This window comes from Salmo salar, chromosome ssa10, assembly GCF_905237065.1.
Source record: "Salmo salar chromosome ssa10, Ssal_v3.1, whole genome shotgun sequence".
Taxonomy (NCBI): Eukaryota; Metazoa; Chordata; class Actinopteri; order Salmoniformes; family Salmonidae; genus Salmo; species Salmo salar.
In genome coordinates, this window is record NC_059451.1 from 69,932,010 (window position 1) to 69,954,056 (window position 22,047).

The 22,047-nt window shown below is 41.7% G+C and overlaps 1 protein-coding gene across 1 annotated transcript in view; it reads left to right on the forward strand.

Annotated features, from left to right (window-relative positions):
• Positions 1-22,047, forward strand: part of cspg4 (chondroitin sulfate proteoglycan 4) — a 119,243-nt gene that overhangs the window by 626 nt on the left and 96,570 nt on the right. The window lies entirely within an intron of this gene.

Consider the following 22,047-nt stretch of genomic DNA (forward strand, 5'->3'; position numbering starts at 1 on the left):
GAGGGTACAGTCAGTGGTTAGATAGCTGACTTTAAAGGGAGGTGAGTTTGAGGTCCCCTTCTCGAGCTCTGAAAAGCTCTTTCAGAAGCAGCCCAGGGCCAGGGTAGGCGAGGTTTAATTACACCCATCCAGAGAAGTGAGCTTTAGGGGGTGGAGGGTCAAGAAAGAGCTGGCTTCCTCTCTCCCTCCCTTCTCCTCTCTCTCTCCCTTCTCCTCCCTTGGCCACACAGTTCTGAGTTTGATTGAATCAGGAGCAGCAGCACCTCAGCTGTAACAATGCAGTTCCCGGCCACGAGGAGTTTCAGAAGTGTATGTTTGTGCGATCTCGTCCGTGCATGCGTGTGCATGTGTGCACAAGTTGGGGGAAGGCAAATCTGGTGTTCGCCCTGAATCCGGTGAGGGAATGAAACGATGCCTTTCAAAAGCTCACTGGATCCTACAGAAATCTGTACACATGGCAATTTGGCAGGAGTAGCCCCGGCCCCATTGCCCAGATGTTTAGTTTATTGTTTGTCCCAGGCTCTTAGATCTTTCAAATCACATTGGAAATTTTACTCCAATTAAACTCCAATGGGCAAACAGTGATGAGCCCCAGTCTGGGGTTGGGAATGCCACTTGGTCTAGGTGGAAAACTGCTTGTTAAGTCTAGTTTAGGGAATCATTTCAACCTTCAAAGCCTGTGTAGTGAATGTCATCTGTAGCACTGTAATGCGATCTTATCACGTGATAGCATTGATATCAATTGGCACCACAGTCTGTAGTGTTAAACTGCGGACCCGATAGCGCTAATGCTTAACAGATGTTCCAGAGTCTGCGCCTTTCTCTCCCACACACACACACACACACACACACACACACACACACACACACACCCCTCCCTGTCACCCTCACCCTTCCAACCACAAGCTGTCAGGAACACCTCACAAACTACCTGGAATGTGCATCTCTGACCTCACCTCCTCTGTGTTTGCGTCTTGTTCCTGTGTCACGGGGGTGCCACATTGCTCCCAGCTGGAACTGGACGAAGTTGTACGTCATTGTACGACAGCAGAATGCTATGGAAAAGTCACTCTAATGATTGCTCTGGTCTGTGGAGGTGTTACTAAATGACTCGGGTTCATAAACCTAATTCTCCTTAACTGCTACATTAATTATCCTAACCTGCTACAAAAAGTCTAATCTGACAAAAGCTCTATCCTTTCTAGTCAAAACTACTACATCTCATTCTCTACCTCTGTGTATTATGTGGCTATGGTAACAGAGCTAAACAAATATGGATTTTGATGCTGGGCTTCTTGGAGCTTCTATACAAGGAACCCATGTGTTCTGTGTGAGTTGCCAGAAGGGTAAACTGCACTGACTGCAAGTGTCTGCACATTACATTAATGAATCCAATACTTGTTTTAGGGAATTGACGAGATGAGTCCGTTGGTGGCTGGAGCTCTCTGACTAATGCAGCCAGCGACCCTGAATTCAGTGGTGCATGCATATGTATTCAGCCCCTTTGCTATGAAGCCCCTAAATAAGATCTGGTGCAACCAATTACCTTCAGAAGTCACATAATTAGTTAAATGAAGTCCTCCTGTGTGCAATCTAAGTGTCACATGATCTGTCACATGATCTCAGTATATATACACCTGTTCTGAAAGGCACCAGTGTCACGATCGTCGAAATGAGCGGACAAAGGCGCAGCGTGAGTTTGGTTCCACATATTTATTTCCAGTGAAACTTAAACAAAAAACAATAAACATACAACGAACGTGAACTACGTGGTGCTGAATGCACTCACAAAATATCCCACAAAACAGGTGGGAACAAAGGACAACTTAAATATGTTCCCCAATTAGAGACAACGATAATCAGCTGCCTCTAATTGGGAACCATACACAAAAACAAACATAGAAATACAAATACTAGAAGAAAAAAACCTAGTCACACCCTGACCTAAAACACCATAGAGAACCCCGAGGGCTCTCTATGGTCAGGGTGTGAAAACCAGAGTCTGCAACACCACTAGCAAGGGGAACCACCAAGCAAGCAGCACCATGAAGACCAAGAAGCTCTCCAAACAAGTCAGGGACAAAGTTGTGGAGAAGTACAGATCAGGGTTGGGTTATAAAAAAATATCTGAAACTTTGAAAATCCGACTTAGCACCATTAAATCCATTATTAAAAAAATGTAAAGAATTTGGCACCGCAACAAACCTGCCAAGAGAGGGCCGCCCACCAAAACTCACGGACTAGGCAAGGAGGGCATTAATCAGAGAGGCAACAAAGAATCCAAAGATAACCCTGAAGGAGCTGCAAAGCTCCACGGCAGAGAATGGAGTATCTGTCCATAGGACCACTTTAAGCCATACACTCCACAGAGCTGGGCTTTACGGAAGAGTGGCCAGAAAAAAGCCATTGCTTAAAGAAAAAAATAAGCAAACATGTTTGGTGTTTGCCAAAATGCATGTGGGAGACTCCCCAAACATATAGAAGGAGGTACTAGGGTCAGATGAGACTGAAATGTAGCTTTTTTGGCCATCAAGGAAAACACTATGTCTGGTGCAAACCCAACACCTCTCATCACCCCGAGAACACCCCGAGATGTTTTCCATTGGTAGGGACTGGGAAACTGGTCAGAATTGAAGGAATGATGGATGGCGCTAAATACAGGGAAATTCTTGATTGAAACCTGTTTCAGTCTTCCAGAGATTTGAGACTGGGATGGTTTACCTTCCAACAGGACAATGACCCTAAGCATACTGCTAAAGCAACACTCGAGTGGTTTAAGGGGAAACATTTAAATGTCTTGGAATGGCCTAGTCAAAGCCCAGACCTCAATCTAATTGAGAATCTGTGGTATGACTTAAAGATTGCTGTACACCAGCAGAATCCATCCAACTTGAAGGAGCTGGAGCAGTTTTGCCTTGAAGAAGGGGCAAAAATCCCAGTGGCTAGATGTTCCAAGCTTTAGAGACATACCTCAAGAGACTTGCAGCTGTAATTCCTGCAAAAGGTGGCTTTAACAAAGTATTGACTTTGTGGGGAGAATTGTTATGCACGCTCAAGTTTTCCGTTTTTTTGTGTCTTATTTTGCATCTTCAAGGTGGTAGGCATGTTGTGTAAATCAAATGATACAAACCTCCAACAAATCCATTTTAATTCCAGGTTGTATATATCAACAAAATATGAAAAATTCCGAGGGGGGTGAATATTTTCGCAAGCCACTGTACATGTAATTATGTAGTACAGACATCTATGTACAGACATCGATGTTAGAGACGTGGTTTTGCATTCCACTTAATCACAAAGGTTGCAACCCAAATGGCAACCTATTCCCTATGAACAAAAGTATAGATGCATCATACAACAATTTAAAATATTTTACTGAGTTACAGTTCACATAAGGAAATCAGCCAATTGAAATAAATGAATTAGGCCCTACTCTATGGATTTCACATGACTGGGAGTACAGATATGCATCTGTTGGCGACAGATACCTTTAAAAAAATGTAGGGCCGTGGATCAGAAAACCGGTCAGTATCTGATGTGACCACCACTTGCCTCATGCAGCGCGACACATCTCCTTCGCATAGAGTTTATCAGGCTATAGGTTGTGGCCCAAGGAATGTTGTCCCACTCCTCTTAAATGGCTGTGCGAATTTTCTGGATATTGGCGGGAACAGAAACATGCTGTCGTTCACAGCAACCCAAACGTGCTCAATGGGTGACGTGTCTGGTGAGTATGCAGGCCATGGATGAACTGGGACATTTTCAGCTTCCAGGAATTGTGTACAGATCCTTGCGACATTGGATATTCAGCATTATTATGCTGAAACATGAGGTGATGGCAGCAGGGGAATGGCACGAACAATGGGCCTCAGGATCTCGTCACGGTATCTCTGTGCATTCAAATTGCCATAGATCAAATGCAATTGTGTATGTTATCCATAGCTTATGCCTGAGCATATCATAACCCCACCGCCACCACGAGGCACTCTGTTCACAACGTTGACATCAGCATACCGCTCACCCACACAACGCCATACATGCCGTCTGCCATCTGCCCGGTACAGTTGAAACCAGGATTCATCTGTGAAGAGCACACTTTTCCAGCGTGCCAGTGACCATCGAAGGTAAGCAGTTTCCCACTGAAGTCAGTTACAACGCTAAACTGCAGTCAGGTCAAGACCCTGGTTAAGACGACGAGCACACAGATGAGCTTCCCTGAGATGGTTTCTGACAGTTTGTGCAGATATTCTTCGGTTGTGCAAACCCACAGTTTCATCAGCTGTCCTGGTGGCTGGTCTCCGACAATCCCGAAGGTGAAGAAGTCGGATGTGGAGGTCCTGGGCTGGAGTGGTTACACGTGGTCTGCAGTTGTGGGGCCGGATGAACGTGCTGCCAAGTTTTCTAAAACGGCATTGGAGGTGACTTATGTTAGAGCAATTAACATAACATTTTCTGGCAACAGCTCTGGTGGGCATTCCTGCACTCATCATGCCAATTGCACGCTTCCTCAAAACTTCAGACATCTGTGGCATTGTGTCATGTGAAAAACTGCACATTTTAGAGTGGCCATTTATTGTCCCCAGCACAAGGTGCACCTGTGTATTGATCATACTGTTTAGTCAGCTTCTTGATATGCCACCTGTCAGGTGGATGGAAACATGGGGCCAACACTTTACATGTTGCGTTTATCATTTTGTTCAGTGTAATTCATTTGTTTTGACAAGGGCCATGGGGTGACAGTCGTGATAGGATCAACCTCTTACATTAGTTCTTGATCTTCGCTATATCTGCTGTAGGCTGTATACCCAAACTTCCTGATATTTTATATCTGCTGTAGGCGCTATACCCAAACGTCCTGACATTGTTTATGAATGGTATGTGCACTGAGCATTGTTATTTGCATTGGATAAGTGCCCTCCTCTGGCTAAGACTAGTACTGCTATTACTACAATCAGAATCAGCCCCAAAAGACACATCATTTTATTACAACCTTTTGCTTGAAACCAGGGGCATAGGCACGGCTGGGTCTGGGTGGGCGCAGGCACAGGCACAGGCATAGGGGATCCAGGCCCACCAAATAGGTTTGAGCAAAAAAAATGCTTTACTCGTCAGTGTTCCAAACGGGACGTTATTTGTCTTTACTTGACTTGCACAGTACTTGACTTGGGCAGGATCTAAACGGAACTGAGTACCGGCACCTTTTCTTCTGCTTGAGTTCCTGCACCTCCTATAGAATACTAGTTCAAAACTATTGAGGAGTTCCTGCAACTAAATATAAACGGTACCGGCACTCGAAATGAGTACTGGCACCTATTTCCGTCCAAGTCAAGCACTGGTCTAAACATGCATACACCATCAGATAGAATTCCTAGCAAGCAGTAGGGAGGGGGTGGGAAAATGAAAGGGATATACGAAAGGGATATTGACAATAACAATAATAATAATAATACAATAATAATACATGGTATTTGGCAGATGCCTTTCAGGACACTAAAGGCATTCTTACATAAAATCTGGTGCTTTACATTAAATCAATTTCAGTTAGGCCTATGTAGTGAATATGAATTATTCTTTATTTACCAGGGGGGAAAAAAACAAATTGTAAAAAAAATGAAGAAATCAGTTCCTGAGTGGCACAGCGGTCTAAGGCACTGCATATCAGTGCAAGAGGTGTCACTATAGTCCCTGGTTTGAATCTAGGCTGTATCACATCCGGACATGATTGGGAGTCCCATAGGGCGGCACACAATTGGCCCAGCGTCGTCCCGGTTTGGCCGGGATAGGCCGTCATTGTAAATAAGAATTTGTTTTTAACTGACTTGCCTAGTTAAATACAGGTTAAATTGATTCATTTCCAAATAATGTGTGGGCTCTGGCACGTGTCACTTTGCGCTGATACCATGTGCAGTAAACAGCAGCTATCACTGTGTTGGCTAGCTAAGACTCTCTAGCCAACTTGGCTAGCAAAAACAAGTACATGTGATGTTGGAGCATTTGCCAAGTTACTTGATATCAGTGATTTTGCCCTGAAGGACTTCCAGTACATTCAGAGACAATGATCAGCACTACAAACACTTTTTATTAAACATTCTTAGAAATCATGAAACACGCTTCTCCACTTCGACACACGCTCGATCCCTCCCTCCGCTGAGACATGACATGAAATAAAAAATCTAGTTATTGAAATGTATGCTCTGTTGTGCCTTGCAAGAAATAGGATACAACAACTGACACTTTACCAGTGTTATCATATAGCCTAGCTTGAGACTCGAGTTTTGAAATATAAGGGACTCTACGTTATTCTGAAAGTAGGCAAACGCATGGGGAATTTAATTGAATTGGAAATAGAACTTTGTCCTGTGCTTCTCCGCCCATGCACTTTAGTTAGGCCCTATAGGCTATTGATAATTTAACTGATATCACACAATGCATTGTAGGCACACTTGATCTCCCGCACCCACAGAGAATAGCATTCTACTTGCATTATGACTCATAAAGCGATCTTGACTAAGAAAAGGTTGTGGACCATGTTCTGATATATAGGCTACGGCCTATTATGAGGTGCATTAGCATACTGTTTGGCAAAAATGTTTGCTGTGATTGTGTCTCACGCAAACCTGATCCAATTAGATTGGCCGACATGCTAGTGATTAACACTAGAAAAGCCTGGCCTTGTTGGATCCCTTCGGGCCAATGACTTGTCTTTCGAAAGTCAACAGTCTAATAAATACATGTCATATATGCTATCGGAAGAATAATCATTTGGTTGTGTTTATGAGGGTCTTAGGTAACACTATACAAAATATAATGTATTTCAAAGAACACAATAGCATTTTCATTCATTTATGTAACTGTAGGCTATATGTACAAAATAAAAAACACAAAAAAACACAATTCAAGTGTTAAAATCCATTAAATAAACACCATCACAAAGATCAGAAATTATTCATTAGTTAAGTGCAGTTCTTAAGGAATGAATTAATGAAAAAAAATGTATTTCAAAAGAACAGAATGGCATATCTGTTTAAATATATTACTGTGCTTTGAGTGTTGCAAGTGCATACTTGAATACTGAATACTTTCCGAATGAGTTCTGTGTTATTAATGATCTTTCTGCCTGTGGCTGGGGGAAAAATCCATTGTGAGAATCCACATTTCTTAATTTGGATATTCTCTATGCCTTCTCCCGCTCTTCCCCCACCAGGCGGAATAAGTGTAACTTTATAACCCTAGTAAAACTTGCCATATGATAGGGCTTGCCATATGATAGGGCTTGCCATCTCTGCTTGTACTTATTCCCGCCCGGTGGGGGAAGAGCGGGAAAAGGCATAGGGAATGTCCAAATTAAAAAATGTGGATTCACACATCGGATTTTGCCACTGACCACAGTCAGAAAGATCATTAATAATAACAAAGAACTTATTCGGAAAGTATTCAGACCCCTTGACTTCTTACAGCCTTATTCTTAAATGGATTAAATAAAAACAATGTGCGCTGAGAGACTCTTCCTAGAGCTGGGCGCCCCACCAAACTGAGCAATTGGGGGAGAAGGGCCTTTATGGTAGAGTGGCCAGATGGAAGCCACTCCTCAGTAAAAGGCACATCACAGCCCACTTGGAGTTTACCAAAAGGCACCTAAAATACTCAGACCATGAGAAACAATATTCTCTGGTCTGATGAAACCAAGATTGAACTCTTTGGCTTGAATGCCAAGCATCACGTCTGGAGGAAACCTAGCACCATCCCTACGGTGAAGCATGGTCCATGGCAGCATCATGCTGTGGGTATGTTTTTCATTGGCAGGGACTAGAAAACTAGTCAGGATCGAGGAAAGATGAATGGAGCAAAGTACAGAGAGATCCTTGATGAAAACCTGCTCCAGAGCACTCAGGACCACAGACTGGGGTGAAGGTTCCCCTTCTAACTGGACAATGGCCCTAAGCACACAGCCAAGGCAATTCAGGAGTGGCTTCGGGACAAGTATCTGAATGCCCTTGCCTGACCCAGCCAGAACCCAGACTTGAACCCGATCAAACATCTCTGGAGAAACCTGAAAATAGCTGTGCAGCGACACGCCCCATTCAACCTGACAGAGCTTAAGAGGATCTGCAGTGAAGAATGGGATAAACTCCCCAAATACAGGTGTGCCAAGCTTGTAGCGTCACACTCAAGAAGACTCGAGGCTGTAATCGCTGCCAAAGGTGCTTCAACAAAGTACTGAGGAAAGGGTCTGAATTCTTACTGTACGTAAATGTGATATATATACACTACCGTTCACAAGGTTGGGGTCCCTTAGAAATGTCCTTGTTTTTGAAAGAAAAGCAATTTTTTGTCCATTTAAAATAACATCAAATTGATCAGAAATACAGTGAAGACATTGTTAATGTTGTAAATGACTACCGTAGCTGGAAACGGCAGATTATTAATGGAATATCTACATAGGCGTACCGAGGCCCATTATCAGCAACCATTACTCCTGTCTTCCAATGGCACGTTGTGTTAGCTAATCCAAGTTTATCATTTTAAAAGGCTAATTGATCATTAGAAAACCCTTTTGCAATTATGTTAGCACAGCTGAAAACTGTGTCCTGATTAAAGAAGCAATAAAACTGGCCTTCTTTAGATTAGTTGAGTATCTGGAGCGTCAGCACTTGTGGGTTCGATTACAGGCTCAAAATAGCCAGAAACAAATACCTTTCTTCTGAAACGCGTCAGTCTATTCTTGTTCTGAGAAATGAAAGCTATTCCATGCGAGAAATTGCCAAGAAACTGAAAATCTCGCACAATGCCGTGTACTACTCCCTTCACAGAACAGCACAAACTGGCTCTAACCAGAATAGAAAGAGGAGTGGGAGACCCCAGTGCGCAACTGAGCAAGAGGACAAGTACATTAGAGTGTCTAGTTTGAGAAACAGACGCCTCACAAGTCCTCAACTGTCAGCTTCATTAATAGTACCTACAAAACACCAGTATCAACATCAACAGTGAAGGGGCGACTACAGGATGCTGGCCTTCTAGGCAGAGTTCCTCTGTCCAGTGTCTGTGTTCTTTTGCCCATCGTAATATTTTCTTTTTTTTGGCCAGTCTGAGATATGGCTTTTCCTTTGCAACTCTGCCTAGAAGGCCAGCATCCCGGAGTCGCCTCTTTACTGTTGATGTTGAGACTGGTGTTTTGCAGGAACTATTTAATGAAGCTGCCAGTTGAGGACTTGTGAGGCGTTTGTTTCTCAAACTAGAAAGTGCATTTGTGAAGATACCAAGTCAAAGCCTGTGTTTCTATCCCCGAAAGTGCAACCGTTACATTTTCTCCCTCAGGGTTGTAGGAAAAACAAGTGTAACACAAAGTGAAACAGCACCACCAAGCATATATTTATTGTTGATAAGAACTGTTCAGGAATTTAATGGCGTGGATTTCATGATCAGGCCAGCGTGACCAACTGGGTTTGAATAGACTGTGTTAGCCCGATCAGCTAAGGTCAAGGCATTACATTTCCCCTTTGGAGACCAATGATGTACTGGAAAAGATCTTATCATATCTGGTTTTGAAGAAGTCTGTGTTAGCCCATCGAGCTGAAGATTAGGCATGAGATCAGGGAGCTAACCAATGTCTTCATTTGTCAGGCGAAGTTAGCATTTTAAAACATTCATTTTTTGATAAAAACAGTATCTGATTTGACCAATAGGCAGCACAAATCTGCTTCTCTAAGCTAATGTAACAGTGTAAATAAGTTGTTCAATTCCTGCATAAATGGGTAATACACCACCTCCTGGCAGATGAGTGTTCTTACATTGTCTAATGCACTCAGTGGTAATGGTATGGAATTCTGGGTAATCCACAGCAGATCTATGGAGAATAGCGGATGTGGATAAATATGGCACCCCCATGCACTTACCACAAATGACTTGTTTGCCGTATTGTACTTTCCTCTCCGGTACTTTTTTGTTGTATCGTCAATAACACATTATCTACAAGACGCCGGCAATTTGAAAAACTGAAAAATTGGATTCTGCATTGAACCATGATGTATGCTGTAGTTTCAAAACTCTGTGGATAGGGCTAAAACAATGATGCAATATCTGAATTCCGACATCTTTATGCACCTTCGCCATTGTTGTAGTTGAGTTGGGTGTCCTGGGATAAAAACTGTCATTAAGTTGTCATAAAATGTATGTTTTGTATCATGCATTAGCAATTTATGTTATCAGCAACTACCATTGTTTATTTGGCTTCAAATAAGCCACTCTTTACATGTCTATTTCTGAATCTAAGAATATCGTTTCCTTGTGGGTTTTATGCTAGCTAAGGTTGCCCTTTTTTAGGAGTGCTGATAATATCTATTTTATAACTGAACATTCATCTATACCGTGTCCCATCATTGCAGATAATTTATTGTTGACGATTGTACAAAGTATAAATGTTTTATAAGCTCATGAGCAGCAGCTAGCTTGTTAGCGTGGTTGTTAGCTCAGAAATATGTGGTGCATTCTATTTCTTCGCCACTAATGTGACATCGAGTCACTTTTCAGGTACATTTGACATATTTTGATGATAGTAGTTTATTGTAATGTTGTAGACATGAGATTATGTTTGAAAACGATTTATTTATTTGTATTATTATTTTTTTTTAAAGTATCTACTATACGATCACCAGGACCTTTATAGACATTCAAATTGTCTTTTTGTTAGTGTATTATACAGCAGATCTATGGAGAAGTGTTGTTGGAGTGCTGTTAATATGCCTTTGATGACTAAACATTCATCTATACTGTGTCCCATCAGCTTGGTAATAAATAAACTATCCATCCACTACTCCATCGTGTGCTGACTCACTGACGAGGGATGGGACCGAGAGTTCACACTGAGAAAATACAATTTTCATATAAATAAATCAAATCAAATTGTATTTGTCACACAATACAACCTTACAGGGATATCCTTACTTACAAGCCCTTAACCAACAATGCAGTTTTAAGAAGAAAAAACGTGTTAAGAAAGTATTTACTCAAATTAACTGAAGTAAAAAAAGTTTTTATTTAATTTAATTTAAATAAAATAAGAAAAATTGAAAAATAACAAATATTTAAGGAGCAACAATAAAATAACAGTAGCGAGGCTATTTACAGGGGGTTCCGGTACAGAATCAATGTGCGTGGGCACCGGTTACTCAAGGTAATTTAGGTAATACGTACATGTAGGTAGAGGTAAATTGACTATGCATGGATAAAAATTGTCTCCAGTGTTGGGATGATTCAATGGGGGAAGTGTGATAAAAGAGCCTGGTCTGATGGTTAGCAACATGGCAATACCTTGATCAAAATATCCCTGTTTATTCCCCATTGTCAGTAGTTGCTAGGAGTGGTGGTAGGAGTCAGGCGCAGAGAGCAGAGGTAAGGAACTTTGTGTTTATTTAAATAAAACACAACACGATCGACGCCAACAACCGGCGTGGAAAAAATGCAAAGTGCCCAGAACAGGTGCACAGCATGCATACAATATAACAGCAGTAAATCGCCAGCACATCCGAATACAAAAACACAACCTGACGCGAAATAATCCCGCACAAACCTGGGCGGGCTAACCAGGCTTAAATAACCAAAATCAAAAGACCCAAATGAGGAACAGGTGCAAACAATAAGACATACCAAATGAAAAAGGAAAAAGGGATCAGCGGCGGCTAGTAGGTCGGTGACGACGACCGCCGAGCGCCGCCCGAGCAGGCAGGGGAGCCACCTTCGGTGGGATTCGTGACACCCATCCTTATATAGACAAAACTGCTTCTGTAAGAGGCTTAGAAAATGTTCCGATTGCCATCTCAATAGTTCCTGATTTCAAGTATGCCTACTATTTGACTGTATGTTTTTGTTCTTTCGATTAGGTTGAGATAGTAATAGAGATTAAAAAAAAAGTACTTGTAAGAGAGCAATTAATTGTTATACCAAGAAAACGTTTTCATTATTTTATTTCAGAACCCATGAGAACCTTTGTAACAATATACCGGCTTGGAGCCAAGCTTTACATCAGCTATGGCCAAATCTACATTAGTGATCATACAAGGGAAAATACATTCCTTAAAATGACTGAATATCTGTTATGAAAATATGTCAACATACATATCTTTGCAGACATACTTGTGAGGCTTTGTAATTTAAACCCTCCATGAAACTTTCCTTCTGTTAATAATATAAACATAGACAGCCTTGGTGGTCGCTCACATGTTTTAGTGAGTCATCGGCTACTTCCAAAATGGCACACTTGAGTCGAATGTAGGAGACACCAGTCTAGTGCTGCTGGTCTTTGTGAGTTCTCTCAGGTCCACAGAGTGTCTGAGTCATACACTCATGAGGCCACTGTGGTTAAATCATGGGATACTGTATCTTACATTAACACAACCAACACATTTTGAGTCCTCTCAATGGTGCTTGTTAGAAATGTTGTGGTAGCGTTTTTGGGAAAACTCTCCCTTTTAACTATCTCAAAACCAATGGAAACCCGACATGAATTTCCCTCTAACATCCTTGTATGTTCTATCTAGAGAGAATTCCTTTTCAGCAACCTTACACAGAAAATATAACATGATTGTCTGTTGATGTATGAAATTACTCTGTCTTCAGTTGACCTGAATATGCAGTTTGAATATCTCCTGCCATTTGACTTTCGCAACATGGCAGGCAGACGGCAATATGCAAGGAGGGTGACACAGAGGCATATCAATGCCAACTTCTGTCCTGCTGAAATCTTCTTCAGGCCTGATAAAACCCTGAAGTGTTTCTGGGTAATTTGTGGCCTGCCTGTTCTCGTCAGAGGCTGGATCCTATGGGAGAAAATCAAGGGGCCTGCTGGGGTAGCTTGGTTCTGCTCTTGCAGCTGACAAGACGTGACTAAATTGCGCTGGATAAATATGGATAAGTGTAGCCCGACCCAGTAGCGTATTGCTTCACATGTTGCAGAAGAGGAGAGGGGGTGTGAGAGGGGCTGCTTGGAAGCTCTGGGGAGCGGAGAGGAGGAACGGGGTGCAGAGTGGTGGTTCACACAGATTCCAGTGTTCAGGGGCTAGAGCATGTCGTCATCTCCCAGTCACGGCAGATTGAAATAGACAGAGGAAATGGTTTGTTCCATGGAGCTGGGCCTGACTGACTGTAATGGCTTCTTCAGTAGCTGCCTCGGGTGCTGAGGGGACTTGCCAGGAGACCAAGCCCTTGTCTGAGCTGACATAATAGCCAAGGCTAATACAGTTAGGTCTTTATTGTGTGTTTATTTACAGCACTTGAGATCATTGCTGTTTAATGCACATTATAAAGCAAACAAATGGGCACTGTCTTACACAGCATTCTGAAGCTCTTGAATGTTTATTTGGTACATAGGGATACATACTGAATATAATAAGACAACAAGTCTCAATAAAATGTTATTGTATAACAAATTGTTGTCCTATGTTGCTCAATAACAATCAAATGGTGCTAGCTAGATTATCAGTTTTGGCAAAACAGTACAACTCGCAAAGTAGACAAATCATAGGCTAAATAGAAAAACACTATCAAATGGCAGCAGATTCAATGTATAATGACAAGAGCTACCCAGTATTTTGTGGTGAAAGTATTAGAATATGCTTCCACAGCCACATAACCAGTGCATCAGGTCACATACACTATATATACAAAAGTATGTGGAGTCCCCTTCAAATTAGTGCATTCGGCTATTTCAACCACATCCGTTGCTGACAGGTGTATAAAATCGAGCACACCGCTATGCAATCTCCATAGACAGAAATAGGCAGTAGAATGTTTTTACTTGAGAGCTCAGTGACTTTCAACGTGGCACTGTCATAGGACGCGTCTAGGAGCAACAACAGCTCAGACGAGAAGTGGTAGGACACACAAGCTCACGGAATGGGACTGTTGAGAGCTGAAGTGCAGAAAACTCATCTGCTCTCGATTGCACCACTCTGTATCGATTTCCAAACTGCCTCTGGAAGCAACGTCAGCACAGGATCTGTTCGTCTGGATCTTCATGAAGTGGGTTTCCATCAGTGGAGGCTCCTCAGATGAGTAACGGGAGGACCATCCTCCTCAGTGAACTTCATAAAAATAACAAAAATGTAAAAAAAAAAAAAAGTTATCCTTTTTAGATTAAACTATACTAAATATATTGACATTACGCCAAATAATTGATTGAAACACTGTTTTGCAATGAAGGTGTACAGTAGCCTCAACATCACTCTGTAGGGTAGTACCATGGTGTAGCCGGAGGACAGCTAGCTTTCGTCCTCCTCTTGGTACATTGAAATCAATACAAAACCCAGGAGGCTCTTGGTTCTCACCCCCTTCCATAGACTTACCCGGTAATTATGACAACTTTCGGAGGACGTCCCCCAACCTATCAGAGCTCTTGCAGCATGAACTGACATGTTGTCCACCCAATCAAAGGATCAGAGAATGAATCTAGTACTGAAAGCATAAGCTACAGCTAGCTAGCCCAGCAGTGGATAAAATGTGGTGAGTAATTGACTCAAAGAGAGAGAAAGACAATAGTTGAACAGTTTTTAACAAATTCATTTCTTTAAAAATGAAGGAGAAGCAGGAGAAAGAGAGATTTTGTCATTTTTTTCACTTTCAGTTTCACTTAGCTAGCCAATGCAGCTAGCTAGTTTAGCCTACTCAAGCACCCAGCTCAAACAGAGGGATGCTATGTTAGCTAGCTGGCTATGACTATCCAACGCAACACTGGAACATTTCCAAGTCAAGGTAAGCTTTTGGTTTTATTAATTTATTAGCACCGCGGCCCACCGGTGTAACTTCTTACTGACTAAACACTGTAACGTTACTGCATGATTGTAGCAGGTTAACCAACACATTTATAGTTAGCTAATGCACTTTTGTACATCGCGCTGTAATGTACAATTAACCTTATTGTAGCGCCCAAAAGTGTAGTATGAATACCATTGGAAAGCAACATTTCTCCCCGTTCCAGCAAAATCAATGATGAGACCTTCATGCTGCCTGATTGAAGAAGGCAGTGAGCTCCGTCAGGTCTTTTTAAAAATGGCGGGTTGGGAAGTGAAACCTACTGCGTGATAGGGAAATGGGGAGATAAGCTGTGTGGGCAAACTGCTTTTTACACCCGATCCGTCCAACTTATCACCTCTTAAATGTAAATAAAACACTATAAAGAGTTTATATAATGTGTCATTACATACCTATTTGAATCAGGCTTTTAGGGTGGCGCTAAAGTTATCTTCAGAAGTAAACAGTGGCTGTCGCGGCTTTTGAGAGTCATGATGGCTTGCAGTGATGACGCAAGAAATGAATGTATTCAATTGTACAATTGACTAGGTATCCCCCTTACCCTGTCCCTTTCTTGTTTTTAATCTGCCAGACAAGTGCAACACCTGGTTGAGAGAGGCAGTACAACCCAGAATGAGTTGCATTATGCGTGCTGTACGTTACATCATGACACGTCACAATTTAACATACAGTCTCAGAGGGGTCAGTTTATTCAACTTTTCAACTCCAATACTATCGGTCCATTACCATGTCAATCAACGCTTGAATAGAAACGTAGTTCACACCCCAGATTTTGATGCCAACACAGTCACTACAATCCCATAAGTTTTCATTGCAGCCTTGTTTGAATGCCGCGGTTGTGCAAATTTGTACGGATTGGGGTTAGTCAACAATAGCTTTATTAGCTATGTTGACTAGGACGTTACTTTAGCTAATATGGGGACAACGATGTAGGCTGTGTGTAGCGGTTATGACATGGTTTGGCTAGGAAAGTTTTTTTTTGCCTGGTCACATACAGCTGATATGTTGTGCATTGAAGTCCACAAAGGAAAGGAAACGGTGAGAGGAGGAGAGTGCATAGAGGAGAGAAGGAATACAACGTGGTGTTTACATGTGACCAGGGGTGTATTCATTCCGCCGATTCTGGTAAAAACATTTCTTAAACGGAATCAAACAAAACGGGGATAAAAAATACCTGAATTTGTCAAATAGAAACTCTCGTTTGCAACTGTTGGACTAATGATTACACTCTAGATAAGCTAGATGCTCTCGACTTGTATTCACCTATGTTGTAAACTTTCATTCACAGGCTAGGCTGCTGCTAGGCTATACCCTCATGATGGGTATAGGGAAAATTTGAGTATCATGTAGTAGCCTAAACCTATTGATGTCACATTGAACTGGGTGAATGGAATTTGAATGTCATCCAATATGCTGTAATATAAATAATGCCATGCTCATAAAAAAATTGTCCTCCCTCATCATTAACAGCACTGACCGTCACTGGTTTCCATGGCCGAGTAGCCACACACAAGCGTAAGACCACCATGCACAATGCCAAGCCTTGGCTGGAGTGGTGTAAAGCTTGCCAACATTGGACTCTGGAGCAGCGGAAACACGTTCTCTGGAGTGAAAAAAAACCGCTTCGTCATCTGGCAGTCCGACGGACAAATCTTGGTTCGGCAGATGCCAAGAAAACGGTACCTGCCCCAATGCATAGTGCCATTTGTAAAGTTTGGTGGAGGAGGAATAATGGTCTGGGGCTGTTTTTCATGGTTTGTGCTAGGCCCCTTAGTTCCAATGAAGGGAAATCTTAAATCTACAGCATACAATGACATTCTACAATGACGATTATGTGCTTCCAACTTTGTGGCAACAGTTTGTGGAAGGCCCTTTCCTGTTTCAGGATGACAATGCCACTGTGTACAAAGCGACGTACATACAGAAATGAACAGTACTTATTTTTACTGAAAGGAAACTAAATAAACTAAATTCTTGTAGGCCGATTATACAGCTGTCTTTTTCTCTTGAACATTTTATTGAAAAATTAGGATACGCTTTTCTTAAGCTATTGAAAATGCTTAGGCGTATTGAACAATTAAATTGCTCCTCCGCTCTCTCCACTGGCTTCCAGTTGAAGCTCGCATCCGCTATAAGACCATGGTGCTTGCCTACGGAGCTGTGAGGGGAACGGCACCTCCATACCTTCAGGCTCTGATCAGGCCCTACACCCAAACAAGGGCACTGCGTTCATCCACCTCTGGCCTGCTGGCCCCCCTACCTCTGAGGAAGCACAGTTCCCGCTCAGCCCAGTCAAAACTGTTCGCTGCTCTGGCACCCCAATGGTGGAACAAGCTCCCTCACGACGCCAGGACAGCGGAGTCAATCACCACCTTCCGGAGACACCTGAAACCCCACCTCTTTAAGGAATACCTGGGATAGGATAAAGTAATCCTTCTAACCCCCCCCTTAAAAGATTTAGATGCACTATTGTAAAGTGGTTGTTCCACTGGATATCATAAGGTGAATGCACCAATTTGTAAGTCGCTCTGGATAAGAGCGTCTGCTAAATGACTTAAATGTAATGTAAATGAACAGTAGCCTATAATTTTACTGAAACGAAACAAAATGTAAAACAATAAATGGACATCTTGTAGGCTGACTGCCTATGTGAGCTAATATCCTATACCGGTATATTAATAAAAAAATTCAATAAAAAAATAAAAAACAATTTCCCTTGGAAAATACCTAGGCTATAACACAACATAAATGGGTGGGTCTAATCCTGAATGCTGATTGGTTAAAACCACATTCCAGGGGCCTCCCGAGTGGCGCAGCGGTCAAAAGCACTGCATCGCAGAGCTTGAGGCATCACTATAGACCCGGGTTTGATCCATGGCTGTATCACAACCGGCCATGATCGGGAGTCCTATAGGGTGGCACATAATTGGCCCAGTATCGTCCGGGTTAGGGGAGGATTTGGCTGGGTGTGCTTTACTTGGCTCATTGTGCTCTAGCAACTCCTTGTGGCAGGCCGGGCACCTGCAGGCTGACCATGGTCATCAGGTGAACGGTGTTTCCTACGACACATTGGTGCAGCTGGCTTCCGGGTTAAGCGGGCAGGGGTTAAGAAGTGTGGTTTGGCAGGTTATGTTTTGAAGGACGCATGACTTGCCCTTCACCTCCCGAGCCTGTTGGGGAGTTGCAGCGATGAGACAAGATCGAAATTGGGGAGAAAAAGGCATTTTAAAAAGCATTCCAGCCTGTTTTTATTCCACAAGTTACCACATGCTAAGTATATGACTTTAAAATGCCTATTTACTCAGCTTCATCTGACTGCTCAATCCACTGTCTCATCAGCCCAGCCAGGCAATTTATAAACCTGATCTCCACTATGAAAAGCATCTAGACATTATCTCACATTTCTTTTAGACTAACATTTTTTCAACAGTGGAGATTTGTATAAACCTTGCTGTCTGTCTCTCCAACATTTGCAACATTGTTTCAATATTCAAATTCGATCTCCAGCTGTCCTATAGTGATGAATGTGTCAGGAGTCAGGATGAGACAGACAGACAGGCAGGCAGCTTTTCTCAGCCAGTCAAAATCATGAATTAGCATGATTTTTATGGATATATACAAAGAACTATCAATTGAAACAGGTCAAACTAACTGCAGCTAGTTTGCTGTCTTTATAGCTTCCATTTGAAGTGATTATGTTAGTTTTGTTGTTGGCTAGCTCCTCTGAACAACAGTGTCCTGACGAGAGAGCACATTTTCTATGCCAGGGGAAATCGTGCATCATTAGCTCATTGTTATGAATGCATCCAAATAAATTTCACTAGAAAACAGCTTAAATGCAAATGCAGCTACTTTGCTGTTATTCTGGCTGCAGAAAGTAAGTTAGCCGTAGTTGGCTAGCTAGCAGGCAAGGGATAAGCCAGTATGGCAATGGAACATTCAGAATGAATGACTGGGTCGCGTCCATAGACCCAGAACAAAAAGACTGAACGACTGGGTCGTGTCTCTTGTGTTGGGACTATGTCTTGTGGAAGGACGAACTAGTGTAAATAAATTAATCAAAATGACGTTTTTAATGAAAATATGTCAATCATTATTTGAATATGTTGGTAACCCATTGTATTAAAGTGATAATGTCCTTGAAGCCGGTGTTTGGAGGATATATTGGCACTGTTTGCCGACCCTCAACTCTCGGGCCTAACATCACCCATGCCAATATATCCTCCAAACACGGGCTTCTCGGGTATTATCGCATAAATAAATTAGTTGGCTATTAGGCCATGGGACTTGCTGACACCACTTACCAAATAATAGGCCTACGAATATCCTATACACTAGCGGACTTAAATCATCAAGGCCTCAAATCATCAGTAATTAAATACTAGTAATTATTTAAAAAATATATGTAAGTCCTCTGCTGGAGGACCCCCCATGCCTCACTTGTCCTTAGTCAACCACAGATTGGTTCATAATAATAGACTATTCCACCCTGACAGAGTTTCCCTGCTCTTTTCACAAGTGGCACATGGCGCATGGAGCTTGTTATTGGCCAATCATGTCATCAAAGTGGCAATAGGCTACAGTCATAGAGCCTATGTGTATGGCAAAAGTTAGGAGATGTCAAATCAATAGAAGTTAAAAGTTAAAGGAGGAGGACAGGCTATAGCCTAGGCAGCCGATAGTGGTGTGCTCTAGCTCATTTTTTCCCCGCCTTTTTGCATTTAAAGATAGTTAAGGAGGAAAGTATGCCTTTGCAGCCTAAATGGAGGATGCTTTAGGAACGAGCCGGTGCACGGGGGTCATGAGTGTACTACCAGGAATGCACATCAAGCCTAGACGATAGTGCAGATCTAGCGTAGCGCCCACCACTGTCGGCTGCCTAAGCTAGGTAGGCTACAACAACCAAGAGTCAACAGGTAGGCTGCTACTTAATATTCTGAATGGAGTTGTAGTTATTTTTAACTGTAAGCCAAGAAAGCGCATGGAGCCTCAATTAGCCTAGCTCGCTAGCTAGCTAGCTAGCTTAAGTAGCTTCTTCCAGTTTTATGCAGTCAAGACGGTACTACATAATCATGTTGGATGATACATAACTTAACTATGGAAGTTATTAGTCTGCTATAGCACAAGTCAGCTTGGTTTGTTGCTGTCTCTAGTCTCTACCTCCCGCCTCCCTGCACCCAATGACACACACTCACAGCAGTAGCACGGCCAATCCCCCGCCTGCTAGAGCGGCACCTCTCTCTCCTTCTTTTTCTAATTCAAATGTGTTTTTTTGGCAGACTACAAGCTTTGTTGTGTATTCCTCCTCTCCCTCACGCTTTATCAGCTCAGGGTTAATAAATTAGCTTAAAAATATACCTTTCTGCTGCTTCCCTCACCTTGGATCGGACCGGGTCTAGTTGTTATAGTGTCCGTTTGAAACGTGTTTCTATGTGTAAAAAAAATATTTATGCATATCGGGTCCGGGTGGGTAAGCTCCAGGTCCATTTTGGAACGGGTACAACTTTTTGAAGACCTGTAATGTGTAGCCCATGTATCTGAAGCTCTGGCCAAAAAGACTATGACATGACATACTCTTTTTGGCCAGACAGCATCAGATACCGTGCATTCGTAAAGTATTCAGACACTTTCCCTTTTTCCACATTTTGTTACGTTACGGCAAAAAATATCATCAATCTAAACACAATACCCCATAACGACAAAGCGAAAACATGTTATTAGAAATGTTGGCAAAAAAAATGAATAATAAAATACCAAGTCATGTCCTTGGCATGCAGTCACAGTTGACTGAAGAAAAAGTCATTTTACATTTGCTGTGTTTTTATGTTTCTATTTAATTTATTCCACTTCCTAAGCAAAAGTGGATGATGTATTTTCCTTATTCATCATTTGTCAGCATTACATAGCTATGTTAAAACCTTTTACTACAGTGGGTAAATCAGGGTCACACAGAGTGTTTCTTGGTAGTCTTAAACAAATTTACTTTGAAACAAAGTATGCACCTCACACATATGATTATGGGCTTAAAAAAGAAGACTCCTGTACCATGTCAGATATAGAGTTGCAATGTATTGAATTTTGAGTTTGCATCCCTATATTACACTTTGTATAACAAACCCTTTTGACATAGGACCATCGGATTTTCAGCGTTAAAAAAAAAAGTGATGTTGAATAATTATCAAATTATGACAAATATTAATAACATTCCACCCATGAGGTGTCTGTGTCAGTACGTGGTCCTGTGTGATGACAAATATAGTAGTCAGAATGGATCACTATTTAATTAAATATCTTGATTTGTAGCAAACTTGAAAATAATTCACTGTGGGGATCGAAGTTAACAAACATATTTTAGAGCCCAAAACGGGAGTACGTTTTTTTTTGTTGTATGGCTTTTCTGGCTATCGTTATTTCTGTAGGCTATCTAGGGCAGACCAGGGCTTTTGCCACCACTTGGTTGCTACGCCGTAACCGACCAGCAGAACTTGTGACTTCATGCTCCAGACTGGACTCGTATTGTTTATTAAGCATGTGACAAATATGATTTGATTTAATATTAGAGACCTTACAGTTAAAGCTGCAATATGTAACTTTTTGGGCAACCAAACCAAATTCACATAGAAATATGAGTTATAAATATGGCATTCTCATTGAAAACAAATCGAAGAAGCAGTAGATCTTTAAATTTTGGTTTTGGCCACAGCTTCAAACAGCTGAAAATAGAAGATTTATGGTTATTAAAAATATATTTAAAAGCAATTTACATGGTACAATAATTCTCTACAGTATATGCTTGTTTTGCCACATAAACTGAAATTAGGCTAGCTATTAAAATTTTAGCAACCAAAGGTGAAAATGTATTATTAATATCATGAATTTGGCATCCTATTTGTAGAGCTAATGGTAACTACTTCAAAACTTCCAAAGATCCAATCAACCATAGATTAATGACAGGATACCTAGCTACAAGCTCAACTGAAATGCAGCTTGTTTCCAAACCTATGCAAGGTACATGGAGGTAGGAAATTGGATGGTTGACTTGTTCTCTTTGAAGTGCACTACCCTTCATATACCAGTAGGAGTCACTGTTCAGGCAGGAATCATTGGACTGTGGCTTCACATTTTATTTCAATATACCTCTTTATTTAGCTTGATGGCATGACGTTGAAACGATGACGTTGATTCAAACACTATCAACATTGAAACAAGGTCAAATAAAACATGTTTAATTAAATATAAAATTGA